We start from the raw sequence: 25,000 nt of genomic DNA on the forward strand, positions 1-25,000 counted from the left end.
ATTTAGATACTGAATATTGCACCTGCATTCCTATATATATATATATATATATATATATATATATATATATATATATATATATATATATATATATATATATATGCTATATTCCCATTTGAAGGCATACTGGCCAAGGTACTAGGAAGCATCAATAAATCATTTCATGGTGATTCAACAGTAGTTCGGGTGAAGTTTGTCCTGGTTTTACTTTTCTATTCAGTTTTTGGTATATTGTTATGAGTGAAGAGTACCCAAATGCTGTTGCTAATTCTTGTTGGAGCCCATGCAAGATACAACCTGGGAAGTTATCAGGTCCCACAGATGCTGTGTTTGTAGCCTTAGAAAGGGTGCTTATGACCTGCTCTTTAGAGATACAAGGTAGGGGACAGATGGTAGGGATGTCACAGGGTATGTGTGTCGGGAACATGGGAGTGAAGTTTTCACAGAACCTCTCGCCCAACAGTTTAGCTATGTCCACAGACTCGGTATATGTGGTATCATTAGCTACCAGTTTGGCACAAATCTGGGCCTTTCCTTTTAGGTTACTGATGTAACTAAAGAACACCTTATGGTTGTCCTTAGTTGAGGAAGCTAATTTGGATTCATAGTTTACTTTGGAAGACTTCACAAGAAGTCTTATTTGCTTGTTTAAGCTGAGGAGGGAATGTTTCCAGTTTAGGGCTCACTCCGTCTTATTCTTAGACAGCAATTTCTTCTTCTTGTTGTAAAGCCTGTTAATGGTAGTTGTCCACCAGGCAGGTTTCTTCTTCAATGAGGAGTTTGTTTTGGTCCTAGCAGGTATGGCTGAGTCAATGCAGCTATACAGGTGTTTGCATAAAGTATTGGTGTAGAACTCTGCATAGTTGCCAATTCCATGGGGGGTGGGGTGCAGTGAAGCTATACCTTCCCTTAAGAGGTCATAATCTGCTTTGGTGAAGTTTTGTAGTTTAATTGCTGCTAGGGAGGTCAGGTGCGATAGTTCGAATGAGACTAATATGTGGTCATATCTCACCTGGGAAGACCAACAGTGGGGAGTGGTTCACTGGTCCCCCCATATTGGTAAGCACCAGATCCAGGATGTTGGCACCTTTTGTGGGGGATTCAACCAGCTGGTCCAGGGCACTGGAGTTAAAGTCAAGGAGCCTTTGGGCAAGTGAGTCTGAGCATGAGTAATTTATCCAGTCAATGGATGGATACTTAAAGTCGCCCAAAACCATGGTGTTCGGATGTATTTTGATAGACTCAAGTAGAACCAAACAGGCAGAGTGAGTATCCTGATTCATGGTGTGGGTCCTGTAGCTGCTAATGACTTGAATATGTGTCCTACCAACACTTAATTGCACCTGAAGTATCTCCAGGGAATCATACTGTTTAACCACTCTGAAGGTGTATTTATCTTTAATGAATATTGATACACTGCCATCTTTAGTTTTCATGCCTTCAGCTTGTGGTCTGAATGTGTGGAAGGAAGTATAACCCGGTATGGCTGGGGTGCTGTCCACAGCCTTGAACCAGGTCTCTGTGTCTGCACAAATGTCTGCATCTTCCAAGGTGAGGACTGTTTCCAGTGAGTGCAGTTTCGTGTTAGGACTCCTAGCATTTAGCAGTATAACCTTGAGGTTGTTTGTAGATGGAATTTTTACATCAGGAATTTTGTCCTTGAGACACTGCCTTAAAAAGGCACTATGGGGGTGGCAAGAGCCTTAGCCAGTAGCCAAAATCTCAGGGGTGACTGATGAAGACCATCTCTGGCAAACATTGAGGTCTGTCTATCATGTCATCCCAGGCGGACAGGTACTGGATCCCCTTAGAATGACACCAGAAACTAAGCCAATTATTGAAGTTAATCATTTTCTGTTTGTATTGAGGCATCATCCAAGGTGAAAGTAAAATGCTGCTTAAGGGTACGGACATTTCTGCCTGAGACACATAATCCAAGAGCTCAGTCATGTCTCTCTCTTCATATAATCCAGAGAGGAACAGCTCAAGTCATTCACACTAACATGAACTATGACGGAGTCATAACAGTACCTGTTGTTGAAAGACATGAGTGGATGTGTGATATGGCAGATCCTAGCACCTAACAGACAGCTGACTGTGACCTTTTCTTTATCTAGCCTGGTGAGAGGGACATCTATTCATCTTATGATGGAATCACCTATGACTAACATGTTTGGTTTTGTGTTTTGCCTTAAGAGCTTGATAGGTGAGGCACTGGTGTGTGAGCTTTTATGGGTATTTTGTTCTGTAGAGGAAGTATTACGTGTAGCATGCTTGTGTTTGTGTTTGGGAGGTCCCTGGTGTTTAGGTATGTTTCTGGTGAGGACCTCCGCATATGTAGGTATGTGTGGTATGTGTCTGGGTGGAGTAGGAGGTGTGATGTGCATGCTGACAACCTGTTCATTGTCATATATACTAACTGGTGTGTGAGAAAGCATGGATTCAAGGTTCTTAATATAGTTGCATCTCTCACAAGTGGAGTTTGTGTAGACTAGGAGTAGAGGGTTTTTGATGAACATGAGGCAGTTGCTACACTACCTCAGGATGCCCATGTTGACCAAGCTGGCTGGAGAAACTGTGGGAAGTTGTCCGTCCATAGTGTTAGGTAAATGTATATGGTCAGGACAAGAGGCCACACTTAGGAATGACTAGTGGGTGAAAAGTGTGTTGTACCTCTAAGGCTAGGCTTATTGTTCCACCTAGCAGTAGAGCAGGGCCACACAAAACCTCTGGAGGACTATAAACAAAGTGCTAAGGGAAAGTTTAACAGGCAAAACATTTGCATTGATAATGTAACCACCGCTATTCAGCAGTGCACAATGGTGCACTACATGCAAACAAGTGCAAATGTGGGGCTTAAATACAACAAGAAATGACCCTTTTAATTCAAACTTGGCAATAAGGGCACTCTCTCTGAGCTCTAGTCCCATCACCCCAATTATATGGGACCCAGACAGCACTCTCCTCCCATAAGGGTGTAGAAGGGCCTTCACCATCAAGGATGGCTTGAATTTGATGCTCAGAAGTTGCAAAACAGACCCAGAAACAGCAAACCTGGAACTGGGCTATGCTACAGCTGAACTATTACAGTATGCAGTAAAATGTGTTTAAAAACATTTCAGACAATTCCAACAGACAGTAGAATGCAAATACAAATTAAAGTGCAAAATAAGAGCAAAAACAGCTAGTTATAGTTAGTTGGAAGCAATGGATACTTCAAATCTTTCAGTATCTCAGTGAAGGGCTGGTTTTAATGGTCAAGTGATACCAAACAGTCTAGTTTTAGCAAGTCTGAATCTGGCCTATGCTATAAAATGTCACAAAAGCAAAAAATAAAAAATAAAAACAGCAATTCCCAGCTCAGAAGTGTAGGCCACACTCTCTCTCCACAAGAGTCTAGACCACAACCCTCTCCCATGTAAAGCAACTAGTTTTGGACCCCAAGTGCTTAAGTCAGAACTAAGACACTTCAGAATAGCAAACACAACAGACCTTCAACCAGCAATTTCCAACTTAGAAGGGGGTAGGCTATCCTCTCCTCCTACAAGAGTTTAGACCACAGATCTTTGTAATGTAAAATAACTGGTTTAGAACCCAAGTGCTTAACTAGAACAAATGCACAATAACCAGAATAAAGACACTTAGAATAACAGGCACAATAAACCTTCACAAGCAATTCCCAGCTTAAAAGTATGTAGGCCACACTCTCCTGCCACAAGAGTCTAGACCACAACTCCCATAATGTAAAATAACTGGCTTGGAGCCCAAGTGCTTAAACCAGAACTAAGACATTTTCAGAATAACAGACACAATGAACCTTCAACCAGCAATTCCCATGTTTGACGTGTGCAGACTATCCTCTCCTGCCACAAGAGTTTAGACCACAAATCTTCCTAATGTAAAATAACTGGTTTAGAACCCAAGTGCTTAAACTGGAATGAACACACAATAAGCTTTCACCCAGCAATTCTCAGCTCAGAAGGACATAGGCTACCCTCTCCTCCCACAAGAAGGCAGACCACAAACCATCTTTATGTAAAATAACTGGCCTGAAGCCCAAGTCCTTAAACCAAAACTAAGTGGCTTAGAATAACAATTCCAAATTAATCAGGCTACTAACAAGCAGTAATACATGCAGCAGAACAAATGCAATTGAGCACTTTTAAGAACAATCAGCAAAAGCAAAATGAAGTAACAAAGATGAGACACAAATGCAGTAAAAGGAGCTGAATAAAGTGTAATTTTTATTTATTTGTTTATTTTAGTAGTAAGGGAGGAAACACAAGATAATTCAAGGTTAAAAAAACTAAGGGGGTGGGCCTTCCCAAATGATCTCACTGTACTCAATAGAATAAGTGGCTGCAATAGGACTGGGAGGGCTGTTCAAAATCAAATGTATAGCAGAGGCGGGAAACTCAAAAGCCACCAAGTTTTAAGAATACAACAACAGCTGGCTGGGTGGGTGAGAAAAATAAAATGGACACAAATATCAGAACAGAACAAGACAATCAACAAGCTAAAGCAAACAAAGCAGGCAGAAAAAACAGTGATAATAAATAAATGCAGCACAGATTTATTAAATAGCACTGAAACACTTAGAGCAAATGCAAAAAATATATACAAGCTTGGTTTTTCAGTTGCTTTTGTAGTCACTGGCACAAGGAAGCTCTGAGCAGAATTTGCACTTATTTTATACCAGCAAGATAAAGTTAGACCCAGAGGCCAATCAGATAAACACACAAAAGCTATTGTCCAGTAGTAAATAAAATTAACACATTTTCCAAATATTTGTACTTTGTATGTACAAGTTGACAATGTATAAAATGAAATCCAAGAAAAAAAGACGGAGACAGCTTTGGAATCCAGAACAGGCCTTTACTTGGTGCAAACACAAGCGCTTTCACAATTAAGCTTCTTCAGGTGTATACAAGCACTAAAAATACCACACCTTTATACTCATGTTACATCACCCAATTGATAGTCATGTGACTGGTCCCACCTATCATAATATATTTTATTTCATTCATAATAACTAAAACATATATAAAAAATATATATAAATATATAATATATATATATATATATATATATAAAAAAAACATAAAAAATATACATAAATATTATAAAACAAATATACTGTGTTGTGGACAGCAGGAGATGAATATATTACCTACGAAGTGGTCTCATCTTTAATTTAGGTTTCAGTGGGATACATTCATTCAGGCCATGCCCTTCTGTGGCTCTAAGCTTTGTGATCCAGATTGCTTCCAGATTCTCTGTCTTATTGCGTATATCCCCTCGTCTCATGCTCTCATATAACAAAGCTATAACTCTGAATTTGAAAATGTGAGTGCTATCAAATTCCATCACATGTTTGGCTAATGCATTGCTCTTATTCCCTTTCCTGATGTTATAGGTATATTCCCTAATCCGATCTTCAAGATGTCTATCTGTCTTCCCCACATAAAATTTTCTGCAGATCCTACAGTCTGCCAAGTAAACCACATGTTGACTGGTGCAGTTGGCTCCTGTATTAAAATAAAAGTCCTGCTTCAAATCAGGATGATAGAAACAAGGACTTTCATCTATATACGTGCACCAACTACAGCTACCACATGGTCTGGTGCTCCCATTACTAATATCTGTGTGTCTATCTTTGGGGTAGCATAACCTCCTCTTTAGGGATCTGTCATTCCTGTAACTGAATTTAGGGACATTATCAACCAAACTGGCTATATCTTTGTCTGTTAGTAAAATCTGCCAGTTCTTCTTCACTATATCAGTGTACCTATTTATATCAGTGGAATATTTCAAGGATAGTCTGGTTTTACTATTGTCGAGGGCTGTCTGTTTCTTGCCTATAGATCTAGTTCTACGTGAAAAATATGGTTTGGCTTGATCATCTTTCATGGCCATAACCCGAGGTATATGTGTCTGTATACTATTGTTACTGTACCCCCTGTCACCTAAAAATGTCTTAACCCTATCCAATTCCACATTAAAATCATCATCCCTCACATTCAGTCGTGAGGCTCTCATGGCCTGGTTGGTAATCACATTTTTAAATATATGGGGTGGATGTGCACTACTCCTGTGTAGTAGATGGTTAACATGACAATCTTTCCTGTGCTGTCTTGTAAATATTACATCATTATTGCCTTTTACAATCTCTACATCTAAAAAATCCATATTAAATCTTGACATTCTATGTGTAAAATTTAAATAATGCGTACTATTGTTGATGAAACTGACAAAACTAGCTAACTGCGACTAATCTCCTGCCCATAAAATAAAAACATCGTCCACAAATCTCCGATAAAAGGTAATCAAGTGGGCGAATGGGCCCTTAAACACAAACTCATCTTCCCATACTGCCATGACCGCATTGGCGTAGCTATTGGCACAAGAAGTGCCCATAGCTACATTGCACTGTCTGTAGAATTGATCAATAAATAGAAACAAATTATGTTCCAAGACCAGTTCAAGCAATCGTAAGACCAGACTCACTAAATCAGGGCTATATCTAGCTGATGTTTCCATAAAACACTTGGTAGCTATGATACCCTCCATATTGGGGATCACAGTGAATAAAGAAACTACATCCAGTGTAACAAAAGTTACATTGGAATCATGAATTTCTAAAAACTCATACAAATCACTCAAAAAATGCTCTGTATCTCTAAGAACATATTCATTTGTATCTAAAATTGGTCTCAGGTGCTTCTCAATGAAAATAGAGATTGGTTCTGTACACCAACCTCTACCTGAGACAATAGGTCTCATAGGAGGGTCAATAACAGATTTGTGTACTTTAGGGAGGCCTTGCAAAATAGGTACAACTGGATGACTGACCATAAAGTAATTAAAAAGTTTCACATCAATTAAGTCACCATCAAGTAAACCACGTAAAACATTCCATACATCATTAATATGACAGGAAATTTGTTCAGTGTCTAGCTTCTCATAAAACAAGTCATTCATCAAACTTATTTGCATACTGGACACATATCTCTCTCTGTCCAGGATGACAATCAAGCCTCCCTTGTCAGCTGGTCTAATTATAATTTCTGTATTTCTCTCTAATTCAGTTAAAGCTATCACACTACCCACACTAGCCCACCCTCCCAAACACACTCAGACTTCTACATCTGCCCTACAATCATAAATCTTACAACTACATATTACTCACTAACAAAAATTACACCATCTCATCACACTAAGAAAAACTCTCATAGACCAAGCTCGCAAACAATTAATATTAAAGAACACATACTGACACTCCTACAAATTCTGCTAACCTCTGGTGACATTCACCCAAATCCAGGTCCCCTCTCAGCTAGACAAACATCTGACCTGCTAATCCTAAATCTCAACATAAGAAGTATTACCAATAAGCTAACAGACCTACATGCATTCATAGCCCACTACAACCTTGATATACTCGCCATTACAGAAACCTGGCTTACACCCAGTATCCAAGATGAAGCCTTTCTTCCCCCAGGGTATAATACACTTAGATCTGATAGAACAAACAGGAAAGGAGGAGGAGTAGCCATTCTCTTTAAAAACACCCTTAACCTCCAGCTCCTGCACACCACACCACCCACTTTTCAAACTGCTGAAGTCCTGTTTTCTGTCCTATCCATAAGAAACACCAAGAAGATTAATATAATATGCTGCTATATACCTCCAGGCAACAACTCGCTCATAATAGAAGACATCCTACACTGGACAAAGGACAATCTACCTCAGGAAACGATCCTACTAGGAGACCTTAACACTGACTGGGCAACCTGTAACTCCAGCAGCCCCTCTACACATATCAATCTATATGGGTTCTCTCAACTAATTAAAGAACCAACTAGAATAGATGAGAAAACAAAGAGAGAATCCATACTGGACTGGACACTAACCAACTATCCCAAACAAAACTATACAGTAGGCTGCCTCCCAGATGACTTGAGTGATCATCTCCCCACCTTCCTACTCCAGAAACACTCCAATCACCCCAAACCAGTAGTCTACAAATTTGTACAAGATGACCGTAACCTTACCCCACGATACCTAAATACTGTCCTAAGCCACTGCAACTGGGAACCACTATGGACACTCGGGTTAGACCAGGCAGTAGACTACTTCAATACAACCTTCTCTAACATCCTTAATAGTCTAGCTCCCAGCAGAAATATCAGAGTTAAAGCCAACTATTAGGACATCTGCACACACACCCTGGCTAAATAGAGACACTAGAGCCTTACTAAAAGCTAGAGATAAAGCCTGGAAAATCTGGAAAACTGACAAAACCCTAGCTCCAGACAATACTATCAACTGGTTGTTTCATTTTTGTCTGAGGAAGGGAGATAGAGTCTCTCGAAAGTGCTAATGGTTAATAAAAGCTCTAATATTACAGGCGCATGGACTTTGTTAGCTTAGAAACAAAGCCAAGGCTGAATCCAAAATAAACAAACAAAACTATTTTCTTAGCGCCCAAAGGAAATATTCAAATAGTCCACAAAAATTCTGGCATGCCATTAACTCCCTACTAAAGCCAGGCAAAACCACAACCCAAGCATCCATCTCTACTAACAATACCCTAGACACAGCTTCTCAATTTAATAACCATTTTACTAAATCCATCTTGGCCCTGTCCAGTCAAATAACCAAAAACAGTCTACCTCAGTCACAACATAACCTATTCCACACCACCCCCTCTTTCAGCCTATCACCAGTGTCCACCTCAACTATCAAAAAACTCCTCCTAAAACTAAAGCCAACCACACTAGCAGCTGATAACATACCTGCTGCATACCTAAAAATGGCTAGTGACTCCTTATTATATCCTGTCTGCATCCTTATCAACCGCTCCATACTAGAATCCTACATACCCAAACTCTGGAAAGTATCTTGCATCATTCCTCTCCATAAAGGAGGTAATTCTTATGAATTCTCCAACTACCGACCTATTGCCATCCTTTGCCCCTTATCCAAAATTCTTGAGAAATGCATCCACTTGCAAGTGATGACATTTCTTAACACACACAATCTACTATCTACCACACAACATGGTTTCCGTCCACATCACAGCACTACCACAGCCCTTTTATCTTTCACTAATTATATAAACCTTCACAGGAATGATAACAAATATGTATCAGCCATTTTCCTAGACCTCTCAAAAGCATTTGATATGGTCTTCCACTCCATTCTACTAGACTCACTAACATCATTATCCTTCACCTCCTCTACTATAGCCTGGTTCAGAAGCTACTTGTCTGACAGGCAACAATCAATCCAGTGGAAAGGAACTCTGTCTACACAACTTCCAGCCACCATAGGTGTCCCACAGGGCTCTATACTGGGCCCGCTGTTGTTCTCTATTTTCACAAATAACCTCAAATGCTCTACACAACATGCCACACTCATACAATATGCAGATGATTCAACTCTGATCTGCTCTGCCTCATCTCCCACCACTCTATGTACACTCACTCAAGATACCTTTAACTCAGTAGAAAAATTGATATCTGGGATCCAACTAATTCTAAATCCCAAAAAGACAAAACTGCTACTATTTACCCCTAATAGATAAAAAAAAACCCTCTCCTTTACCATAACCTCTAATGACGGCACCACCATCTCCCTTTCTAACCACACCAAACTTCTGGGCATTGAAATAGACAATAATCTCCACTTTGATGTTCACATCTCACATACCATAAAACTAGTACACAAAAAACTAGGCTCCCTATACAGGCATAAGTCCTTTCTCTCACAAAAAGCAAGAGTCACTCTTGCACAAAGCCACCTCCTCTCAACTCTATTATACGCAGCACCAATCTTTACCCAAATCAGACAATGTGACCTAGACAAACTAGAATCATGCTACAATAAAATAGCCAAGTTTGCTACTAACTCAACCTATAGAACCCATCACTGTGCTGCACTAAAAGAACTAAAATGGCTTGAGCTACCACAGCTACTTAACTATCACCAGCTGGGCACAGCCTACAATATTCTCAAATATCCTGAAAAAAAACCCTCATTATCCAACCTAATTACTGTCTATACTGCAAACAGTTACCTAAGATCCAGTGAAAAATCTCTCCTGTCCATCACCAAGGCTAACAATAATGCAGGGAAAGTGCTCTACTCCCACACCATTGCCAGAAATTGGAACTCTCTTCCCCTATCCGTGTCCACTGCCCCCTCCACATCCATATTCAAAAACTCCCTCAAATCGCACCTTCTTAGTACATGGTTATGCCCTTGTATCACATAACCCTACCCATACTACTATTAACTCCCCAAATTCCTCTCTGATCACATGCTGGAGCTGTGATCCCCTGTAGGCTTGGTCATCTGAAAGGGTACTTTTAACTGTAGAATCTTACTTGATATATTTTCTTTTCTTACCAAAGTATGACTGACATTGTCTTTTTACCCATGTTCTATATCTTTTACCTGGAGTGTTTTTAATAATTCTTGTTATATTACTATGCTCAGCATACATGATGTAACCTGTTTTGTGTATTATGCTGGATGTACTGTATTTGTATAACTTGATGTTGGAGCTTTTCTCCCCGGGCCTCCGCTGAAAATGGACCTGGTCCAGTCGGATTTTCCCGGTTAACAAATGTAAAATAAATAAATAATAAATAAATGAAAGTCCTTGTTTCTATCATCCTGATTTGAAGCAGGACTTTTATTTTAATACAGGAGCCAACTGCACCAGTCAACATGTGGTTTACTTGGCAGACTGTAGGATCTGCAGAAAATTTTATGTGGGGAAGACAGATAGACATCTTAAAGATCGGATTAGGGAACATACCTATAACATCAGGAAAGGGAATAAGAACAATGCATTAGCCAAACATGTGATGGAATTTGATAGCACTCACATTTTCAAATTCAGAGTTATAGCTTTGTTATATGAGAACATGAGACGAGGGATATACTAATAAGACAGAGAATCTGGAAGCAATCTGGATCACAAAGCTTAGAGCCACAGAAGGGCATGGCCTGAATGAATGTATCCCACTGAAACCTAAATTAAAGATGAGACAACTTCGTAGGTAATATATTCATCTCCTGCTGTCCACAACACAGTATATTTGTTTTATAATATTTTAATAACACAATATATGTATATTTTTTTATGTTTTTTATTTATATATATATATATATATATATATATATATATATATATATATATATTTATATATATTTTTTATATATGTTTTAGTTATTATGAATGAAATAAAATATATTATGATAGATGGGACCAGTCACATGACTATCAATTGGGTGATGTAACATGAGTATAAAGGTGTGGTATTTTTAGTGCTTGTATACACCTGAAGAAGCTTAATTGTGAAAGTGCTTGTGTTTGCACCAAGTAAAGGCCTGTTCTGGATTCCAAAGCTGTCTCCGTCTCTTTTTTTCTTGGATTACCTACACTTTTCTACAGAGACGCAGTGGTGGGTTGTCTTCTTTTGGCAATTTTTTCTTTCATTAATGTATAAAATGAAGTTTTGAACTTTTACTTAGTTAATATGTTGCTCTTCTTTATTAGGCTTTGTAATAATTTTGTTGTGTAACTGTAACCATATTATGTAAAAGTGCTTTTCTCCCAGGCCACCAGTGAAAATGGGATATTATCCAGCCAGACTTTCCAGGTAAATAAATGTCAAATAGATAAATAAAATTACTAATATTTTCTTTTATTTTGCACATTTATTAGGTAAGCCCACTTACTGTCCCATTTCAGGGGTGACCTTGGAGCATTGCTTGGTCAAATGGCTTGCTCAGAGTTACACAGTAGCCAAAGGAGGAGGAAGGAACCCAACTGTGTACTCTGATGGTGATATTTCAATTTAAGGCGTAACTTCTGCCAGCTGTGCTGGCAGTAGGTGGGGTCAATTGAGTGAAAGCTTAAGTCAAGTGAGGGCACAAATGACTGACAGATGTATATGATGCCAATGACTATTAACCCTTGAAACCATGCCACTCAAACTCTTAGCTAAAGAAATGTGCACAAAGTCTAAAATAATGGAGGGCAAAGGCCCCAAAACAGGGACAGCTTTTAAATATTGCTCTCATAAACTTAGAAAGTTGCTAGAATAATAGGATTTGTTTTAGCATGCATTTTATGAAGGACGAAGTCTGAAACTCCAATGTATGTCATTATTTAGTGACTTCACTCATCTTATGAGCAATGGACAGTTGAGAGGAATGCTGGAAACAAATGTTAAAGGAAGTCAGTAGTTAGCAGAAAAAGGAAGGATATCAATTCTCAAGGCACCCAGTTACTTGAAGCAGTTCAGCCAAGGTTTCAGTCTGAATTCTCGGATTGTATAAGATTAAAGCTGCGGAAACTGCAGCATAAATATGTGACATTGTAGGTGTGGATAGCAATTGCATTTTAGGAAAGGTTTCAGTTGTGAACACAATGCTCCTTTCCAGAGTAGATGAACCTTACAAACTGTCTCTCTTGAGAAGGAGCACTTGAATGAAAAATGAGATTTTTGGAGGTTTTGATTCAGGCACCTTTATGGATAGAAAAATGCGCTCATTTTTATAAGACAGTCTTCTTAATGCTACTTCTACTCCTGAAGAGATTGCACCTCTCTGACTTCTGTCCTGTTGCTGGGGATGAGTTCCCTTCCTTCTGGTTTCAGAGCAGCTAGAAATGTCATTCCTTTAACTTGGAGGAAATATCACAAAACCGTGTCTGACAGATGGGACAGTATAATGTGATCTGCTCACCAAGACGGTGTATCCTAAACTGAAATTCTGACCCTCCCCGACTACAGGAAGAAGCTTATTAATAGCATTACTAAAATAATTGGTGTGCGTCTGCTTTTAGCGCTAAGCAACACACACTTGCTTATCTATAAGTGCTGCTGTATTTGTACTTGCTAAGTGGAATTGTCCAACTTATACATATCTCATAATCGGCAGTCCGGGAGGAGAAAGGTCCAAGGAAATTACAACAGAGAACATTCAGATCATACAGAATGCACAGATATAGCCACAATAAAAGTTATGAAACATAAGAGAACAAATCTAAGGTGGCTTAGTTTAGCAGAAGCATGTCAGTGTCAAGCAGGAATGGAAACCAAACCAGAAGTAGACAAAAATCAAGCGGCAAATAAATGTGCCAAAAAAAAAAAAAAAAAAAAAAAAAAAAAAACACAAAAGAAAGAATATAAGGTGAAGGATAAGATGAGAAAGCAAGAAATGTGGAAAAGGCATAAATATAATTGCAAGTACAGAAAACTCCTGGAACAACCTAATGACGATCAGTATCTGATGCAAAAGTGGTTAAGGAGAGGTGAATTTAAAGCAAAAGATGAAAGGTTAATATTAGCAGACAAGAGCAGTGGAGTACATACACAGTTCACAAAGTACATTGAACACCTGGGAGAAACAGACAAATGCAGAATTGGAAACAGTCACACATCTTGTCGCTGGGTATGATGCACTAATGGCAGACAGCCGGTATACTGAAAGGCACGATAATGTGGCAAGACTGTTGCACAGGGGATTGTGCACACATTACAATACAGAAGTAGCTGAGGAGCACTGGAAACATGAGCCACAAAGCATTTTAGGGAATGATGAAGTTTATATCACATGGGATTACCCATTCCCAACAGTTCAAAAATAGATGTGAGAACATCAGAAATAGAAGTCCATGAAAAGAAAACAAAAGTAACATTGACTATTGAAATTGCTACACCCAGTGACAACAGTGTCTTACATACAGAGAGACACAAACTCATAAAATATCAAGATTTGTAGGCAGAAACGAGGGCAATGTGGAAGAAGGATACTACAACAGTTCTAACAGATGTGACATTGTAGATGTGGATAGTAAGGCATTTTAAGAAAGGTTTCAGTTGTGAACATAATGCTCCCTTCCAGAGTAGATGCACCTTACAAGCTGTCTCTCTTGAGAAGGAGCACTTGAATGAGAAATGACAAATGGGTCTCATAAAAAATATTTACAGCCTTATTTAGATATTCTACTAATACATGTAATTACATATGAACTGCAGGAGAAGTCAGTTCTGGGCACGTTGTGGGTGCTGTGAAGAGCACTTTTGTGTAATATCAAATACTGAAACAAGACTAACAAACTTTACTCAAACTTTGACTTGGGAATGGGGTTCATTCCTGTCATGATATCAGAAAACCAGAAGACTTGGAGAAATTAAAACATATTCTGCAACTCCTATAACTGTGCAAGAAGTATTTGATTTTTTTAATGAAAGTATAAACCCTTGTAAAAAGTCTATGCTAGGTACCTGATATAATGTTTTACTCATATATCTATGCAAATTGTAGTTTAATTTATTTCGTAATCTATTTATGCTGTGTGTTATTGTAGACACTAAATATTTTTTATGGAGCTTTTCTCCCTGGGCCTCTACTGAAAATGGGCTCTTCTTGGCCCAGTGGACTATCCCAGTAAACAAATGCCAATCACGCAATCAAATCAATCAATAAAACAAAACAGATACATATATCCATGACATGAGAAGGTACTACATATGCCTGAGAAACAGCATTCAGGCTGACAATCAGCAGAAAATAAAGTGATGTGTAATACAAAGTGACAAGGCTGACAAACACTACCTAGTGATAGAATGTGTACTCATATGCGCGCGCACACACACACACACACACACACACACACACACACACACACACACACACACATACATAAGTATATATGTGTGACTGGATTTATGTACTTGTGTGTATACTATTTCTCTGTCTCTTTCTGTGTGTGTGTGTGTGTGTGTGTGTGTGTGTGTGTGTGTGTGTGTGTGTGTGTGTGTGTGTGTATATAGTACACCACTTTCTCTCTCTCTCTCTATATATATATATATATATATATATATACATACATACATACACACACATACACACATATATGTATATACACACACACACACACACACACACACACACACACACACACACACACACATATAATATTATATTTATACACACTTACACATATATGCACAGCATTACACTTGGTGTCCAGCCAAGACTAAAATAGATCTTAGGTATCTGTCAAACATTATCAAGTATTAGATTTCCAGCATTTCAAACTCTTTATAATAAAAGCTGTACTTACCAATTCACCTGCATCACAGCTGAAAAGATTATTTTCCAGTTATGTGTTAAACCAGGATCCAGACTGTAAAATAATTGTAGACGTTTCAGATACTATCAAAAACTAAACGGGGCCAAAAAACAGCACATTCATGATTACTACAAACATTATGTCAGGCTAACAGAAGGCAGAGAAGATTCCACAACAGTTGGTCTAGGATAAGATAAATTATGTAGCAGAGCTACAGGACGTAACCAAGAGACACTTGATAAGTGTTCAGGGTCAGGTTAGTAGTCAGCAAATCCTGTATTTTTTGTAATGCTAATGCAGCAATGGAATCAGCCAGACATCGGACAGAATGCTTCCTTTAGACATACTGAATACATGTGGCCTCAGTATTGTTTATTCCGTTATAGTGCAGTTTAAAGGCTGTTACAGAACTAGCTAGAGGCAAGCATATGCTTTGAGTGTAACCAATGAGAGACACCATTCAGATGAGGAATTTGGAAGACACACTCAAAAATCGCTTTTTCCTGATGAGGTGATATCAAGGCCAGCTGCTGCTGTGGTTGATAAAGGCCGATGTTGGGGGTGTCAGATTAAACTGATTTCAGAAAGCAGTTCTGTAAGTGTGGTTGAAAGGGGATCATCACTGCAAAATTCCAGTGAGACAACAGATTAGATTATCTTCATAAGGGATCACCGACAAGCAAGTGTTTAGGCCACTATTCAAGCTTTATAAACATTAAACCTTGGAAACGGTTTAGCAATTGACAAATGCACAGCACACTGTCATGCTGCAATTGCATTTACTGTATTAGGCAATACTGGTCATACATTCTGTACCTGTATGAATGACCTGACACACAAACTGAACTTCTACTAGTGTCATATCTCTCAGTTGTCCAGACTGTCGAAGAATGTCCAGATTTTTGCCTCATATTTTTGGTCCATTCCTTATAAAATTTGTGGCATTCTGGCAAACCAGTGAGGACTGAAGTCACAAAATAATGACAGAGTTTCAGACTTCACATCCTTCAGAAAATGCATGCTAACACAAAACCTGCTATTCTAGCAACTTTCTATGTTGAATTAAAATCTGTCCCTATATTTTGGCCTTTGCCACCCCCCCCATTATTTTTGGCTTTGCCCAGATTTCTTGTGTTAAAAGAGACTGATAGGTATGACTGGTGTTGCTGTTAGACAAAATCTATAAGTGAGCTTGTCATTTGCAAAAGTGTCACACTTCTGACTACTGCCAGGCATGTATTAAAAAGACAAATATAAATCAAGACAGAGACAGGAATTTGTCCAACAATGTACATCCCTATATCAGTGTATGCCGATGGTGCAAGTCTGCTGTCAGGCTTGTGTGCAAAGGTGAGGACCAAATATATTGTACTCAAACAGCATACAGTTTTATTAAGTTATCTCCAAAAAGCATAATCTCACAGAGCCCACAACATCTGAACTGCATACTACTACTTTAGTGACAGGAATACTTCGCTAGCATGTTTTCTTAGGTAGTGACAATGGAAAAATATAGTGTGACTTTCTTTAGTCTGTTTGGGTCAGCACTTGGAATGGGGTCTATATTAGATCAACAAAGTCTTAAGACATCGAATCACTAAAGATCAACCTTCGAATTGTCATAAAATTATTAAAAAAAAAAAAAAAAAAAAAACAGACAAAAGGGTGTAAGCAGGGGGGCAAGCCGCCCTGCACCCCCCACACCCCCCACTCTTTAAATATCCAACTCTGAGATTGCGCTATAGTTCAGAAAACTGAGTTGGTATACTTAAGTAGTGGGGGGTGTGGGGAGAGCAGGGGGCTTGCCCCCCTGCATAACACAATTTATGATAGTTTGCCTGTCTCAGTTTTTTTGTTTTTCGGAGTCAAAAGCTTCAAACTTCAACCATATGGTGTCGACCATATAGTATTCGGAGTTTGACGTTTTCGTTCCGATAATATAGACCCCTTGGAATGATACATACAAATTTTAAAATGTTTGGTGGGTAGGTGGACAACACTGTAAATTCAGGTACTAAACTTACATTCCTGCCCTACACCTCTCCCTGTGTGCTGCCATATGAAGACTAGGATTCATAAACACTGTACACATATATAAGAGGATGCTGTGCAGAAACAAGGCCTTTAATAGTGCCAGTGTGAGTGATGTAATTGTAACCAGTGTGCAGCGCAGTCACGCCATTGCAGAAAAAGTAACCTACACTTTATGGATGTATGAGAGTGGGCAAAGGAAACTGAATGAGATTAGCTATGATACTGAAAGACAGGCTGACAAGGCTACAAGCAGAGAATAGCTAGCTAACAGCTAAAACTAGGGACAGGTGCCACTACCTGGCCATGCATATGCCTGCACCGATGGATCATGGGACGGGAGCCACAGCTTGGCCATACATATGCCTGCACTGATGGATCATGGGACAGAAGCCACTGCCTTGGCCATACATATGCCTGCACCGATGGATCATGGGACAGAAGCCACTGCCTGGCTATGCATATGCCTGCACCGATGGATCGTGGGACAGCAGCCACTGCCTGGCCATACATAATACATATGCCTGCACCAGTGGATCATGGGACAGAAGCCACTGCCTGGCAATACATATGCCTGCACTGATTGATCAGAACAGTAGTAACATGTGCACATGTCATACCAATACACTGAAAGGACCTGGAAATGCAAACGTATCACACAAGGCCTACTTACAGAGTATAAAACCATTGCCAGATATGTACATCTCCAATTACAGATAACCATACAGACCCACAACGATGCACACAGTGCAGACTGATGCTGCAGTCACAGCTGATGTGGATGAGTGTAAGTTGGGTGCTGTCATTGACTCCCCAGATGATGTTAACATACTGCTAGAGGGTCTCGCAGCTACAAATAACCGGTACCAAAGTCATGGCCTTAAGTTAAACGCAAAAAAATGTATTATCATACCATTCAGGAAAAACATACAAGGCAATATCAACCCTTTCGTACTAGAGATGCTCCATATCCGTAAGTCTAACTCCTTGAGCATTACCTGCTCGATAAGCCTAAACCTAATATGTGACATCAACAAAAACTGCTGGAGAGACAGCTTTGTCTCCCAGAAGCTGCCCTGTCTCTGCAATAGACTTCCCATACATGTCAAACAGAGTATCTTGCTGATCCACCAAGTACAACCTTGATGAGTGGATGGGAAACCACAAATTTGTCCCAGGGGTCCCACCTTTGCTCCTCATTGACAGGGGTGACAGGTGCTGACTGAGGTTTCTTTTTTGGGGATAAACTCTTGGCTAGGCTTGTAAGGGCCCCAGGGCCATTAGCCTAGTAACCTCCTATGATCCTGCAATCCTAATGAGCACAGCAGCTACACGTTTTAGTAGAAGGACACCATGCTCACTATGTTACATGTGTCCTGTAGATTAGACTAGGATAGATGCTTTTACATGCAGTGTAGTGACACCTCTAACAGTACAAACACCTAATAAGAAGCAAATGTTGGCCTGTACTAAGGCACAGAAACACTAGTAAAAGCAGTGCAGTTTCAAAAGGGTACTTCTATCGTCAAACATTGCACTGACTACTAGGTGTAAGAGAGGTACTGTGTCTTCTTACAGTAAGTTTTACAACAAACTTGCCGGTTTGCAGTTTACTAGCCACCTAACTCACATCACTGTCTCTCACTGTCTGCATTAAATTGGCCACAGTTCTTCCAACAATTACAACTCTCTCAATTATCTGTCATACATTCCATCCTCTATAAATCCACCACCTGCCCTAGCATTAACTCCCTGGTTTCTCTATATACTTCAGCGAGAAAACTCAGGAGCCCCAACCAATGTCAACTTGAAATTTGTAAGCCCAAAAAATCCATTGGCCAACATTTATATACCTACTCCCCTGCACTAAACTGGAGCAAGCTTCCCCCAGACATCAGAAAAATAACCACTACACATGAATTAATAAAAAAGAAACTCTCAAACAAAACCTTCTTGCCATCTCAAATTGCAACTGCAAAAGCTAACTCCAAATCCTCTCCTAAGCACACCCACTGTGTTGACTCACTCCACTATCCCTATCTACCCTTTCTACTGTACTACTTCCTACCGCCTTCAAACCCATTGCCTCCTTTCTACTCTTTCACCTCCCATCCTCTTCTTCTCTTCCTCTTATTCTTACATCCCTCCCAGTTCCTCTACCTCTACTATGCAAATCTGACAATAACCTGTAAATTAATGATCTATTGCCTCAGCTACTGTTATGTATACTTGGAAAACTTATTCATCACTGTACATTCTAAATCACTGTTCATTTGGTCTAAACACAAGCATTTTACAGTGTATCCTCTACATAACTTATCTACTGGCCTACTAACTGCTCTGTAACATAGCAACCTCCTACTGTAACCATGCTGAGAAGCGTAACGGGTTCATTTTACTGCATTTATTAAGCTTGTACTGTGTAATTTACGTTATTGTACTCACTTTATGTACTCTACAGATTGTTTGCTTGTTTGTAAGTAGTTACCTGCACTCTTGTGGAGCTTTTATCCCTGGGCCTGCTCTGAAAAAGGGCTTCTGCTCAGTCAGACACTCCTGGTTAACAAATGTCAAATAAATCAATAAACAAATTTATTTTTCTGTACTGGGTCTCTATTCATATTTGATTGCCTGGTACCTTGTTGGCGCCATTCCATATGCATGGAGTATCTGCCTTGTAAAGCACCTTCTGGGACACGATAATATCACTTGGGCTGTATTGTGATATTAAAGGTGTAACCTTTGAGATGCAGGTCCCAACTTTCATGACATTTACATGCCACAAAAGTTGCTGAGACCTCTATCCTTGCATATGTCTTGTTGTTACCTAATTCTCATGGTAACACTAATATGAAGGGTGCAAAACGTGCAGTTAAGCTACTGTTTGACATTCTCAGGTGAGAGAGTGCGGTCCATCAGTAGGGTACACAGTCTGGCGTGATGTACTGTCTTACTTCTGTCTATTCCAAAAATGGAGACGTTTATTCTTCCCTGCCCTGTGTTCTTACATTAAGGCAGAAATGGTGTGGTCTTCACTGAAGTGGGTGCACTCTACTTCTCAACTTCTTTGCCCAACAGTTGTAGACAAAGCCAAAACTGATAGCTGGTTTTAGGCACCAGTGAACCCTAAGGTTGGTGAGGGCCCCTAGTTCTGTGGGGTCCCAACCACAGCAAGTTTCTTATTCTGATATTTTGTTACACGTTTGTCAAACCAATAAAATCTGGTAGATGAATCTCGTTTACTTAATATACTAAGTGGGTAATAACTCGTAGGAAATAGAGTCCTAAAGAAGACTGACACCATTTCTCTTTTAAAATTCAAAGATATCAGTGGGTATAGTGACAGTCAAGTAACAGATTTCATTACATGCTTTACCCCTGACATAGTGCCCTTGACTTTGTTAAATCCTACTGATGGGCATTTTCCCAGTAAACTAAAATCATAGCTAGCATTAGGTTCCAGTCAGACCCATGGCTGCAGGGAGCCCCTAAGCATCTTTGACTGTGTGAGGGCTTCTCAAAAGCTACCGCTGGCTGGGGAAAAATGAGGAAGAAAAAAGTATCATTCATTCTCTGATTACACATTGTATCCTAATAAGAGCTGTGATATGACTCTGATTGGTTAAAGCTAGTAATCACTGAATAAACATGAGTGAGGTAAGCGCTCAGATTGTCGGCCCAGAATGTCCAATCTCATTGCTCATCTGGTATTTTAAGAACTGAAGATCTCAATCTACAGGGATGATTTTCTGTTTCACTGGGTTTTACAAATACTGGCAACATATTTAAGAATGACAGGCTAGCCATAAGTTATTTACTTTCTGCCACAACGATAGACCTTAAACGTGGTAGGTGGCGATCTCTGGTGGTTTGTCAGAAGCAGGATTTGTATGAAAACAACTGCTCACTCTCACAGTGGGGCAACGAGTAACAGTGCCATGTAATGGTACTTTTCTCTGGTTGAGTTCCTGGCTTTGACTTTTTCTGTGTACAGGCTGCATGCCCTCCCTGTCTCTGTATGTATTTATGAATGTGCTCTGTTTTGCTCTGGCACCCCAACAACATGCTGCAGGTGAAGTGGCATTCCTCCAGTTTCTCTGAAGGTGAGCATGCAGCGAGTTTGCGTTTCTGTACCTTGTGATAGACCTAGCTTGTCAGGGCAGTATGTGTGTGTGTGTGTGCATAAATCTTCTAACAGTAAAGAAAAACACAGTTAACAAGTAATTATCTCTTAGCCATAAGACATACAATTCAACACATAACCCTTAGAGCTTCTAGGTGTCTGGTCATACCTCTCTACTGTCCAGATTTTCACAGAATGGCTACATTTTTACCTGATTTTTTTGTCCTGTTTGTCATAAAATTTGTGGTTTTCTGACACATCATTTAGAATGTAAGTGATGAAATAATGACAGACATTGGAGTTTCAAACTTCAAAGCCTTCATGAAATGCATGCTAACACGAAACCTTTTATTCTATCAACTTTCTAAGTTTACAAGAGCAATATTTAAAATCTTTTGCTATTTTGGGCCCCTGTCTGCCATTATTGACTTTGTTGAGATTTCTTTGGGTAAGAGGTTGAGAGGTATGTCTTAAGGCCTCCACATCCCAGACTTTATAGATGGATTTAGTGGCAACCTCTTCCCCCAACCATACCCATTCTAAAACCAGCACTACTCAGAGGAATGTACAGAAGACTGCTGTAGCTCGTGTCTGGGTTGGCAGACTGCTGCAGCTCATGTGTGGGTTGGCAGACTGCTGTAGCTCATGTGTGGGTTGGGAGACTGCTGTAGCTCGTGTCTGGGTTGGCAGACTGCTGTAGCTCGTGTCTGGGTTGGCAGACTGCTGTAGCTCGTGTCTGGGTTGGCAGACTGCTGTAGCTCGTGTCTGGGTTGGCAGACTGCTGTAGCTCGTGTCTGGGTTGGCAGACTGCTGTAGCTCGTGTCTGGGTTGGCAGACTGCTGTAGCTCGTGTCTGCTGGCAGACTGCTGTAGCTCGTGTCTGGGTTGGCAGACTGCTGTAGCTCGTGTCTGGGTTGGCAGACTGCTGTAGCTCGTGTCTGGGTTGGCAGACTGCTGTAGCTCGTGTCTGGGTTGGCAGACTGCTGTAGCTCGTGTCTGGGTTGGCAGACTGCTGTAGCTCGTGTCTGGGTTGGCAGACTGCTGTAGCTCGTGTCTGGGTTGGCAGACTGCTGTAGCTCATATCTGGGTTGAGGATAGTGTCTTCATAATTCTTTAATTTTTCCTCACAATCACACCTCAGAGGTATGCACATGAGATCATTGTAGCTTGTGTTGGGGCTGCAGAAAGTGTGGTCAATGTTTCTTTTATGTCTCTCATAGACCGCAGAGGTGGGCAAAGATCACTATACCTTATGTAGGGGCAATGTACTGTCCAGAAGAACAAGTTGGAATGCATTACTGTAGTTATTTTTTCACTTTTCAGACACTCGCTCATCAGGCTGCAAGCAGCTATGTTTTAAAGGCAGGCGTGATGACGCACACTATGTGCATGTATGACAGCAGTCACCTGAAATATATGACTGTCACCCCAAGCTAACATCTGAGTATGAGCAGGGAGGCAAGCAACATTCCCAGATAGGATTTATGGATCCCCTATCAAACATTTATCTTAACAGCCTAATGTGAGCTATAATTTTGTCACAGTCTTTGAATATTAAGCCTTGGATGCAACTTATGTTCAGGACACCACTGGGTCAAAAGGGTGAGAAAATACTCTAAAATGAAGCTTAGAGTATCTATAACTCTATAGCTTAAATCAGTTATTTCATACACAGTTACTAGTGTGCTGTCTTGACCAGTTAAGGTGTGTTGAAAGGATGCAAGGAAACATAAAATAAAATAATAACAATGAATTTATTTCTTTAGTCATAATTTTTGTTCAGGACATCACTGGATGAAAAAGTTTTTTTTTTTAAATTCACTACAAAGCATCTGGAAAGTCATGGATTCTGGGGAAAAAAAACTAAAGAATATGTTAAAATATAAGAAAGGAGAAGGAAAAAGGAATTTGTATGCATGGGAAGCCTGGGAGGAGAGGAAAATGAGGGGCACTGGAGGATGTGTCCAGGGGTGCAATAAGGCAGGCAGTGTGGGTGCTACTGAACCCTTCTCTTAGGTAGGGCACCTTTTCACTTAAGGCCAAGTCTGCACATAGGGTTGTTGCAGTGTAACACCACTGCACTTAAATGCCAGTGACTGTGAATGTCTCTCTTTTAGATGGGCCAACATGCTGCGGTACAGAGGCCTTTCATAATATAAGAACATTGTAAGTGCAGTTTAGTCTGTGTGTGGTACTCCTAAAACTTTGGGGCATGAACTAAAAGGTTGCTTAGAAGGGGGTGGTGGTAAGAGGATGATACTTAGACTAAAGTGTCCAGGGGACCACCAGTTTGACATTTGCTGGGGGCCCCCAAAATGCTAAACCAGCCCTGCCAAAACTAATGGGGGTGGCGGGGGGGGAGAGTTGAAGGCCCAAAATTAAGGACAGGTTTTAAACATTATTTTAATTCACTTAGAAAGTTAATAGAACAGCAGGTTTTGCATTTAGCATACATTTTCTGCAGAATAAAAAGTATGAAACTTAAAATTTCTGGCATTGCTGACTGACCACAATCCTCAGTAATTTAACAGAAAAATCAAAACATTTTCCATGGTTCAGGACAAAAAAAGTGGCAAAATCAGGGACATTCTGCACACTTAGTAACGGTTAAGAAGTAGGGCTTACACACACTTAGTAACGGTTAAGAAGTAGGGCTTACACCACAACTGAGAGAGTCAACCCTGAAGTAGATTCGTGCACTAGCTTTTCAAATTACTATTTTAATAAGGTAGAAAGTAACATTCCTATTTTAGTCAGTCATCCTCGTACAACAGCACTTTTGTTGACTCTTCTCCGTAACCATTGCTAGTCACAGCTAGTTAGTTTTGTATGCCTAACATTTGTACATTTACCATCAAGGCTGTGTTCTTCCTGCTCACATGGCTAGCTTTACTCAGATTACTTTTCTCCTACTCTTACAGCATTTTGCTTCACAACCTTTGTACCTTATTAGTCCTCTTTGTACAGCACTAATTTCCTAAACTCTTAGTTTCCTCCATCTCTCATACCCCAACACTAGCTACAATTCCTCCTCTGTCCATTTATCTTTCTCTCATTTCTGTAATACCTTTCATATAACACTCATCATAAATATTTAATGTACATTGCTACTTGTCTGTAAATTATTACTAACCTCAAAAACACTCCAGATTGATCTTTTCTCTGTAGTCAGCATGGTATAAATATATTAACTATTATTATATTTTATTTTTTGATTCAATAATTAGCCAAGTTATGTTAATTTCTCTCCTTTATTTTAAATGCTATGTTCATATAAGAAATGTTTGCAAATCATGTAAATAAGCTCATGTATAGATATTTTTACCCTGCAATTATAAATGTGCATCATGTGTAACTTAAATGTGGAGCTTTTCTTCCCAGGCCTCTGCTAAAAATGTGTTTTACCCAGTCAGACTTTTCCTGGTCAACAGGGACTAATAAATAAGTCATCTCATGATTAAACACCAAACATTTCTTAAATCTCATGTCCTTATAATATGTGAGTATTATTCAATGTACAGTATTGCCATGAAGTAAATGGGAATGTTTAACATTAATTATGCTTCTCTCCCAGTCAGTCTAGCCATTGTGAGTGTGGATCTTGGTTTGAGGTCTCATGATCATCTGACTACATGAAGAGAGTGATGGACACTTTTCAATGACAGACATGAACTATATCTGCACTCT

At 39.7% G+C, this 25,000-nt stretch overlaps 1 protein-coding gene across 5 annotated transcripts in view; it reads right to left on the reverse strand.

The window, feature by feature from the left end:
- LOC122813998 (XIAP-associated factor 1-like) overlaps positions 1-25,000 on the reverse strand; it is a 277,349-nt gene that overhangs the window by 182,307 nt on the left and 70,042 nt on the right. For 3 of the 5 annotated variants that reach the window (XM_044086581.1, XM_044086579.1, XM_044086577.1), the window contains exon 2: positions 15,152-15,214. The exons of the other annotated variants lie outside the window; for them this stretch is intronic. The gene's annotated coding sequence lies outside the window, so the exon portion shown is untranslated. The remainder of the gene's footprint in view (positions 1-15,151; positions 15,215-25,000) is intronic. 5 annotated transcript variants of the gene reach the window in all.

Source organism: Protopterus annectens, chromosome 10.part0 (assembly GCF_019279795.1).
Source record: "Protopterus annectens isolate FY-2018-M chromosome 10.part0, PAN1.0, whole genome shotgun sequence".
NCBI classification, from domain to species: domain Eukaryota; kingdom Metazoa; phylum Chordata; order Ceratodontiformes; family Protopteridae; genus Protopterus; species Protopterus annectens.